This window comes from Halyomorpha halys, unplaced genomic scaffold (assembly GCF_000696795.3).
Source record: "Halyomorpha halys isolate HHAL.00 unplaced genomic scaffold, Hhal_1.1 Scaffold2030.1, whole genome shotgun sequence".
NCBI classification, from domain to species: Eukaryota; Metazoa; Arthropoda; class Insecta; order Hemiptera; family Pentatomidae; genus Halyomorpha; species Halyomorpha halys.
This window is the reverse complement of record NW_027109287.1, coordinates 25,997-35,115: the sequence shown is the minus strand read 5'-3', so window position 1 is coordinate 35,115 and position 9,119 is coordinate 25,997.

The following is a 9,119-nucleotide window of genomic DNA, read 5'->3' as shown; positions in this document are numbered from 1 at the left end:
GACCGTGACAACCTAATTCACGAACTGACCACTTATTTTTGCAGTAAAAATCAACAGTTTTTTAAGGAAGGAATTTGGGCTTTACCATCTCGTTGGGAGAAGGTTACCGACTGTATTGGTGGATATTTTTATGAATAAAGTTGATTATTTGAAAATATTTATTTATTTATAATTTCCCCCAAAAAAACGACAGGACTTTTTGAATGACCTGGTATAATCGAAATATGAAATCTAGCATTATAAATAGAAAGAATTATTTTAAATTTTAATTTAAGTTATACTATTTTTTAACATTCATTATTAATTTTCAATTGCTAGAGCTCCAGTTCTGGCACCTCTACATATTTAACTTAATTTTTTGTTGATATTATCTCCAATTGTGTGGGATTTTATCATTTTTTTAAAATTCTTTACATATTCAAATTATTTTTCGTATGTTATCTTGTAATTAATAATATTATTCATTTATTGGAAACATTTATAATATTATCTGATCAGACTGCAGTTTGACATCAATTAGTCTAAAAAAGTAAATATTTTTTAATCTCAATATTAAAACTTATATTTTCAAAAGAGGTTTGATTTTGTAAAGATACAAAGTAGACAGTTACATCTGTGTATTCCAGTCTCTTGTGGGTGTTATCTAATATGTAGGAGACATAATGTGGTGAATAATTCACTATTTTTTATAATATAATACAATAGCATGTTTAAATCACAAATAAGTCAGAGACAGATTTCTAATTATAAATTTTTGTAGTAATTTTATCTCTAACGTAAAAGCGGGCTGTGTGTATCTGTGACACTTTGTTAATCAGTGTACCTCAAAATCAACAACACCTATAAAGTTAAAATTAATAATTAATAAATAAAGTAATTCCCCTTATGCTATTAATGTATAAGGCTGGGTTTCAAAAAAATTACAGCCCCTAAGCAGTTTGAAAGCTGAAAGTTGGAATTTATTTCTAATACCTAAAAAAAAACTGTTTTAAAAATGACCCAAAAATAATACAGCTTTTGGGAGATAATAGCCTCCTATTTTAGAGATAATGAAATTCTCTATAATACAAAACTAAAATCACCTAAATCTGTTCAGTATTAGCAAAGATTTGTGTTTTGAATCCTTGTGTACTTTGTACTGTACACTGGTTTTTCTAAATATATTTATTTAGTTGATTCTCATATTAATATTATTTTCTTTTTGAATTATTTAATATAGTATTTTTTCTGTATATTATTGTTTAACATTTTAATATTCTTATAATATTACTATGTGTATTTTCTTTAATATTACTTATGTACCTATATTTTCTGATGTTTCTTGTTTTATGTAATTCCATTTCATCATTATGGTTGTTTTTGTTCCTAGCTCTTATGAAGGCCTGAAATTCTGGTTAAAATAGCACTAATATATAAGTTTTTCCTTATTTTTGTTCTTCACTGATCTCACCAATCATCTTCTTCTCATATATATGATCTACAGTCAACTATCAACTCATCATTAACCTGGGAAAGTTTGAAGCTATTAAAATCCTTGATTTATTCAGTAAAAAAGAAAGTTATGATTAAAATTAATCATAATTTGCTCATAATTCAATTTTTTTTTCTCTGGTTTTTCTATAGGCTGTTTGGAATGATAGAAATCAGATCATTATTAGCAGAGAAATGGCTTATTGAAATTTGTATCTATATTTTTAAAAGTATTGTTGAACTACTTGTGCATGCTCTCTTGCCCATTCCATTCACTTTTGTAAGAACAAATATAGGATACTGGCTATGTTTTATGTGAAAACACTGAGGGTTTTTCTTTAACAAATGTTGCTGTTCGAATGTCTATAATTCATACGGTTTGGTTTGACTACACTTTGGAATGGGTCTACCATTTAAATTTCTATTGATTGAAATTTAGTGTTGTGCTTCTTTCGCTTTAGATGTGTACGATTCTTACAAATGGCTTTGTTTAATGGAATCAATATAATAATTGAAAACTTCTAGTTTGCATTTTAGGTTTGGCAAATCAAGGTCTTTTTTTGTATATATGCCAAGTCACCAAAAACATTATATAATGAAGAAGATTGCAACTAACCGAAAATTTAATAAAAGAGTAACTAAAATTAATGTAACCGAAACATTAAAATAATGAAGTTTATTTAAATATTCAATTTGATCTAAATTCTATAATTAATATTAATCTTTCAATTGTGTTCATTTAGTCTATTTATGGGGTCAAATCAAGCAACATCAAAGCTAGAAAATTTATAGGCTGTGTAAGCTAATTTTTTCTTGACATGAAGTAAATCAAATACATATTTGATATGAAAATCAATGGTTAAACTTATGATCTGATATAATACTAACAAAATCTACTTTTGTGATTTCAAAGAATAGGATGCAATGCTAACAATCATTTTTAGATCTGTAACAATAATAAATTTATTAGAAATACATATACCATCTACAAAAATACAGGAGCAACCTAAATATAAAAATATAATACAAGTTTTTTTTTGCAGCATTGCTGGATAAGTTTCTTTTTTATAGTACCACAACTGACAGTTATCTTCTTCAGCTAACCTAGTTTTCTTCCACCACATAGGTTTCAGTGGGGTTATCTAGAGGTAAACAACCTATTCTAACTATTACTAGGTTTTAAAGACCTGTACCTCAACCACCTGAGCTATGGACAGCACTCAGAAGTATATACTATTTTCAGTCACTTTCTGACTATTTTCTGCCAATACTACATTTTGCTAGATTTATCTTTTGTGTAAGTGTTGTGCCATAATTTCTCTATCCTAAAGTAGTGGCAGATCCATTGGGTTTTTTCAGGAGAGGCACTAGAAGAATTTCGATCTAAAACAAAATGCAGTTTAAATCAAATAAATTTTGAATTTTTTTTTTTTTTCAATGTAGGACATAATAATTAAGGTGCTGGTCATATTTAAGTGTGATGAAAACAAATTATCAAGAAAAAAATAATTATTTCACCTTTCAGAGAGGAGGGGGTTCTGGCAGGATCCGCCAGTGTCCTGAAGTATACTTTTTCTGCTATTTTGTTTAAATAATAACAAATTAAAGCAAAAAAGAAATAGATAACACAAGTAAAGAACTTACATTTCATATAATACTTGTTTAATAATGTTATGTACAAAATACTCTACATCTCGTAATAATCCAAACTGGTCCTAATTTAATCTTAATTCTAATTGTACCAAATTTTTATATTTCTGCGATTTTATTTTTCTTGAAATATTAAGTGTTTATTGCTTCTATATAAACTTCTAATTAAGATACATCAGTTTTTGTTCATTATATAAAACATTTATGTCTTTACTTTTACTGAGAAACTTTTTATCAGTTAAAACCTACATCAAATCTCAATATTTAGAGACAATCTGCTTTGCTACAAACAGTCTATAAGATTTGGTCAACTACTAATTAAAATATTTATTCCAAGTATATCTTTATTGTATTTATAACTACCTCTATCCACAATTTGGAAAAAGAGTGATACATAAATCAATATTTTACATCAACATTATTTATATACATACGATTTCAATGAAATATTACACAATTGAAATGACATAAAACTATCAATTTGTCCATTTAATTATGTCTTTAATGTCTCCATAATAATAAATTAACTAATGAAAATATAATTAAATAAAATCAATATGCTGTTACATTAGGAAAATATTGATTAAAATAATCAGCAAGAGGAATTACAAACAATTTAAACAGAAACCAGCATTTTAGGTTATTATAAATTAAACATTAAATTTTTAAAAATTTCAAAAGTAATTAATGAATGTAATTTTCTGATAAAATTGTAGTGTAACATTAGTTTAGGTATGCATCCAAATTTAAGTCATGATTTTTAAGTGATGATATTCTTTGGAAATATAACAGATTGAAGTTGTTCACTTTTCTGCCTGAAAATTCATTGATAAATTGATTGTTCATTAATAAAAGTTTGAACAAGAAACTGCCAAGAGGTATTTAAGGATTTATAATAACACCTCAAGAGAAAATATTTTCAAATTCTCACTATTTTTTTTCCTTTCTATTTTTTCATTGATAATTGGTATATATTTAGTTAAACTGATTATCCATGTTTCTATTCTTTTTAAATATCCTTATATTCAAATATCATCAAAATTAAGGTGTGAAAACTTTAAATCTGTATCTACTTCTATTTATGAGGAACAGGAATACAAGATATTATAAATTTTAAAAAAAATTATCTAAAATAATGCAAGTTCAATCTGTGATATTTGCAAAGAATACCTCTTGAATAATCTTTTCTTTTGTAGATTAATGGATACATTCATTTTAAGGATTCCACAAATTTTCTTTGAAATAAATAATGATAAAATCTGCTCAGTACCTCACAGAACCACATCAGGTGCAAGGTCCTATGCCTCTCTTCACTATCCTTTTTGAGTTTTATTAATAGAAAATTAATATCCCATCTTTATTTTAAATGACAATTAAAAGTTACTGAATTAATACCTAATGTTTACAATGTTACAAGCAAGTTGTGCAGATTAATTATGCAGAGCTGTCTTCCAACACATACCCATTGAACTGGGTATCGAAGTTAGAAAATATTTTAATATTTGTTATATAGGGGAATATGTTGATCAAATGAAATAAGGGTTGTGAAATGGAAGAGAAAGAAAAAAAGGAATAAATTGAAAAACTTGTATTTAGTTTGTAGACTGGTATTAATTGTAAAAGAAATGTAAAAGAAAACTGTGAAAAAAAAAATGTTATCTTTCTATTATATTGTATCATATAAAAATATGTAATTTATAGATATCCGATCACGGATTGATTATTATGCTGTGTAATGTGACAACCCAATGTATTTGGCCCGCAAGAATGAATAAAGCATTTCTTTCTCTTCTCTCCAACTCTTCCTTATATATGATGTAACTAGATTGGAAGTTAAGGGTGGAAGTAGTAAGTTGATGGATAATCCATCTTTCTTGTCTAAGACAAAGAACTTACATGACTGATTGTTTCTTCTTCTGCTTTCTTTTGTTCATACATTTAACAATTATTAGCAGCTTTTCATGTTTCAACATTTAAAATAGGCATTATACCTTTAATAATCTATCTCAAAATTTACAAAGAAGTTAATGTTTAGAAAATATAGAACTGGAGTTTCTTGTGGAGGAAGCAGAGTTTGTTTAATATTAAAAAAAAAAATTATATTTCTGCTGCTTGTCAGCATAGTACAGTAGTAGACAACTGGTCCCTCCCACATTTACCTAATCCTTCTGATTTCATCTTCATTCTCCTTCACACAACTTTTCCAATACTCTCCATTTTGGCCAGCCTAACAGAATGAAAAACTATATTATTGATGACAATAAGTCACTGAGTTTTCACATCTTGCAATAATTCGGGTTTTTTTTTAAATATTTCATTTTAACATTTTAAATTCAAGTAGTAGTAATAATATATTTATTCATAAAAAGTTAAAAAAATGTCTATTAAGATGTTGAGTTGGTGGTAATTTTAGATACAATTGACTTGTTGGTCACCTCCATTGTGTTAATTTATTGTCTCTTGTTCTTTCAGGATATAAACTTTGTCTTCATGGTCTTTATCACTCTCTTCCATGCTTCCTTCCTGGGAAAAGATGACTTCATTTTCCTTTTCAGTGTTCTAGGTCACATAACTCTGGATCAACTAAAACATCCTGAAGGTTAGAGTGATTTATACAACCTTTGCCTTGTGTGTTCATTTTAATTTACCCTTGATATGCCTTATTGTCAATTGAATCTTGCACATTGAGAGGTGAGAGAATGGGGACATAGAAGGCCAGTTCACTGTCTCTTTTTCTAAGTAATCCATTGACACGGCTAGCCAAAGGACATCTCCCACTTCTGATCCAAGATCTGGCTCGGCATCCAAGATCCTCTGGCTGCTTGATTTCAGCTACTTTTTGATCCATTTCAACATTATTCCAGCCTCCACTGCGACAATCAGTTTATTCCTTTTTCTTTTTCAAAATCTAATATAATGTATGGTCCGTCTTCCCTATTTTCAGCTAATCCATATATAGGTATATCACCAAGTGTATGAGAGAAATCTGCTGTCGAGTTCAACACAATGGAGCCACCAATTCCATCATCTTGTGGTTCGTCCATTCCATTAATATTCAGAAGCAATCTTTGGTTCAGACAACTGTAACGTATCTAAGATCATTTTTGCTTTTTGCTTCAATTTAGCTTTAACTGATTTGGTTTATAGTTGCTGCATTATCCATCCCAATAAAAAATGATGATTTCTTAGCGCCATCGATGTCCTCGTCATATTTATTTAGTACTCCTTTGGACTCATTGATATCCATTTCTCCAGAATCGACTGCATTGTAATTATTAGTTTTTGTTTGTTATTTTCTACAATATTTTTGTACCTTTCATCATCAACTAAGTTAACATTAACAAGAACATTCGACAAGATTTCCTATATCATGTTCAACTTTAAGACCTCTCAGATTGGAGGTAGTATAAGCTGCTTTTTTTATTTCAATCTTGATTTGTTGACTCTGTTGAAAAAGACCCGCAAGTGTTCTATATTTTCCTGTACGTCTTCCAAAAACTAGGAGCTCATCCATGTATGCTGGAAAAGAATGACGCGATTTCCCTCAAGCCAGCACTCATATGGCGGATCAAGCGAAGTATTTTGAACCATATTCAGGCAGACGAGGAAACAGCATGGCCAGTAGTGAAGGAAAGATCATAGAAGGCCTATGGAGGAGGCAGATGGTCCTCAGAGAAAGACATTTTCTACATGATGCGGGAGAGGAGAAAGCACGCGCAGTCTAACGTACATTACGCAGCCACGCTGTTAGGCCACTTTAATCTGACCACAGAAAAGATGAGAGAGACCTTGGAGCGGATGTAGTAAATTGGAGGATGAATATCATCGCATCCACAATGTAGGTGCAACTGGCTAAGGAGATAAGGAAGGGTTACCTAACAAACGCCACGTTTGTGGAATGTGCTCAAGACATGATCAACGCGAACGCTAGAGAGGAGGGTGCAAGGATGGATGTCGACGATGGAGGATGGAAAAAAGTACCAGAACACCGCATAAGGAATCCGTCAACACCATGGAAGAGAAGAGAACCCAGGGATAGTGGTAAAGATAGAGGTACGGGCTGAGAAAGGCGACCGAACCAGAGGAGAATAGGCAATGGAGGAGGGAACGAAGACAGGAAGTGCCATGAGTGCGGAAAATTAGGACACCTGGTGGCCCAATGCACCGCAAAAGGTGCTTTAAGTGCGGCAATGAAGGCAATATACAGTGCCCTTCCCTTGTATGTACAGAATGGCAGAGATGGGACCAGGAGAACCGATGGAAATAAATTTCCAGCGGATACGACGGAGAAGACGAGAGAACTATAGACTTAGTGAGTCCTCTAGTGAAACCTCAGAAGCATCAGAAGCCTGAGGGACAGCGGTGGAAGGAAGAGGAGGGCGGAGAAATAAACCACCAACCAGCAGCTGGCGACGAGCACACGAAGGAAGAAGATCCAGACAGGAGAGTGACGACCGCACACTAGAAATTTACAATATCACAGGTTAGACCAGCGGTCTGCCTATCATCGGAGTGAGCGGCGTGAGATGCCTGGTCGACACTGGTAGTTCCCATACTATCCTGAGCCGGAAGGCGCTGAGGCAGCTGCTTGGATGAGAGAGGATATGGAATTAGGTAGTTGGGGGATAGAGGGAGAGACATTTCGGGTCCACATCCACAGGGAAATATGCCCTGCGAATAACAGGCCATGTCTGGGAAAAGCCAGGACGCGAATCAGAAACTCCACTCCTCCTCTGCGTGGGGTCGAACCCTCACGCGGGAGCAGAAGAAAAGACTGGCCACTAAGCAACGACTGGCTCTGCTGATGGTCACGAAGGCATATAGGACAGTGTCGCTGAGGCGGTGCAGGTGCTGGCCGGAGCAATGCCCCCGGACCTCATCCTCTAGGAGGAGGATGTGAAGAGGCAAGGGCAAGGAATGCTACCGGCGAGACTGCGGGAGAGGATCGGCGAGACCCCGAACCGTTGGAAGAAGTTCCTGCGGGAAGAGTCGATTGAGTAATGGACGTTGGTGGACAAGTGAAAAGGGTGCGACGCTGAGGAGATTCTTCCCCACTGTGCACTCAAGATTGAGAGCAGGTTGGGTCATCCCAGACTATTGGGTCTCGCATTTCCGGCACACGGTGGATTCCGGGGAAAGCTGCAAATCTTCGGAAAGAACATCGATCCCCGGTGCCTGATGTGTGGGGTCCCAGAAACAGCAGAGCATGTGTTATTGGACTGCACCGCGATGGAAGGACACCGTGGCAGGTTGACGAGAAAAAGCGGGATCTTCGCCCTCGCCGAGTCGGACTTCCCTGTCCTGATGGAGGAGGAGAACTACCCGTACTTCAGGAAATTCATCTACGGGTGGAGGTGGTCGGGCCAACGCACTATACATTGGGAAGGGCTCGACCATCCGGGGTTGGCGAGCCACCAATGGAAGATGACGAAGAGGACAGCGAAGAAGCAGAATGAGACCAGGAAGGCTGGACTAGGCCGTGTACTGGAAATATGAGGGCGCGGAACCGGCCCCAATGCCCCAAAGGTCCAGCCATAAACCAATCTGTAGGGGAAGGAACCTTAAATCGGAGACCTCTACAGACGGCGAAGAAGAGGATAGCGGAAGCTGGGGAAAATTCGAGCGAAGAAAGAGGAGGAAGAAGAAGACCCCAGTCCAGGATGTGCCTCCGAAAGAAGGGCTAAAGGAGAGGAAAAAACTTACCTTCGCTGGCGTCCTTGCGAGAGTTCCGGCCATTCCGCTTAAACTCCAGGAGACGGCGACATATGTCACACTCAAGGGAAGCGCAGCGGGATGGACTGCAAAAGATATATTCAAGGAACTCCCGTCCCAAGAAGAATTGAAGAGCATTGGGGACATACAATTGATAAAAATCACCCAAAAGGGCGGTGTTCTGGTCAGGACAGAAGGCGCTGACCAGGCACAAAAGCTCCTCACCTGGGATAAACTGAGGGAAAAAGGATTACAGACGAGCCTTACTGTGGCACGCAGGCCTCGCC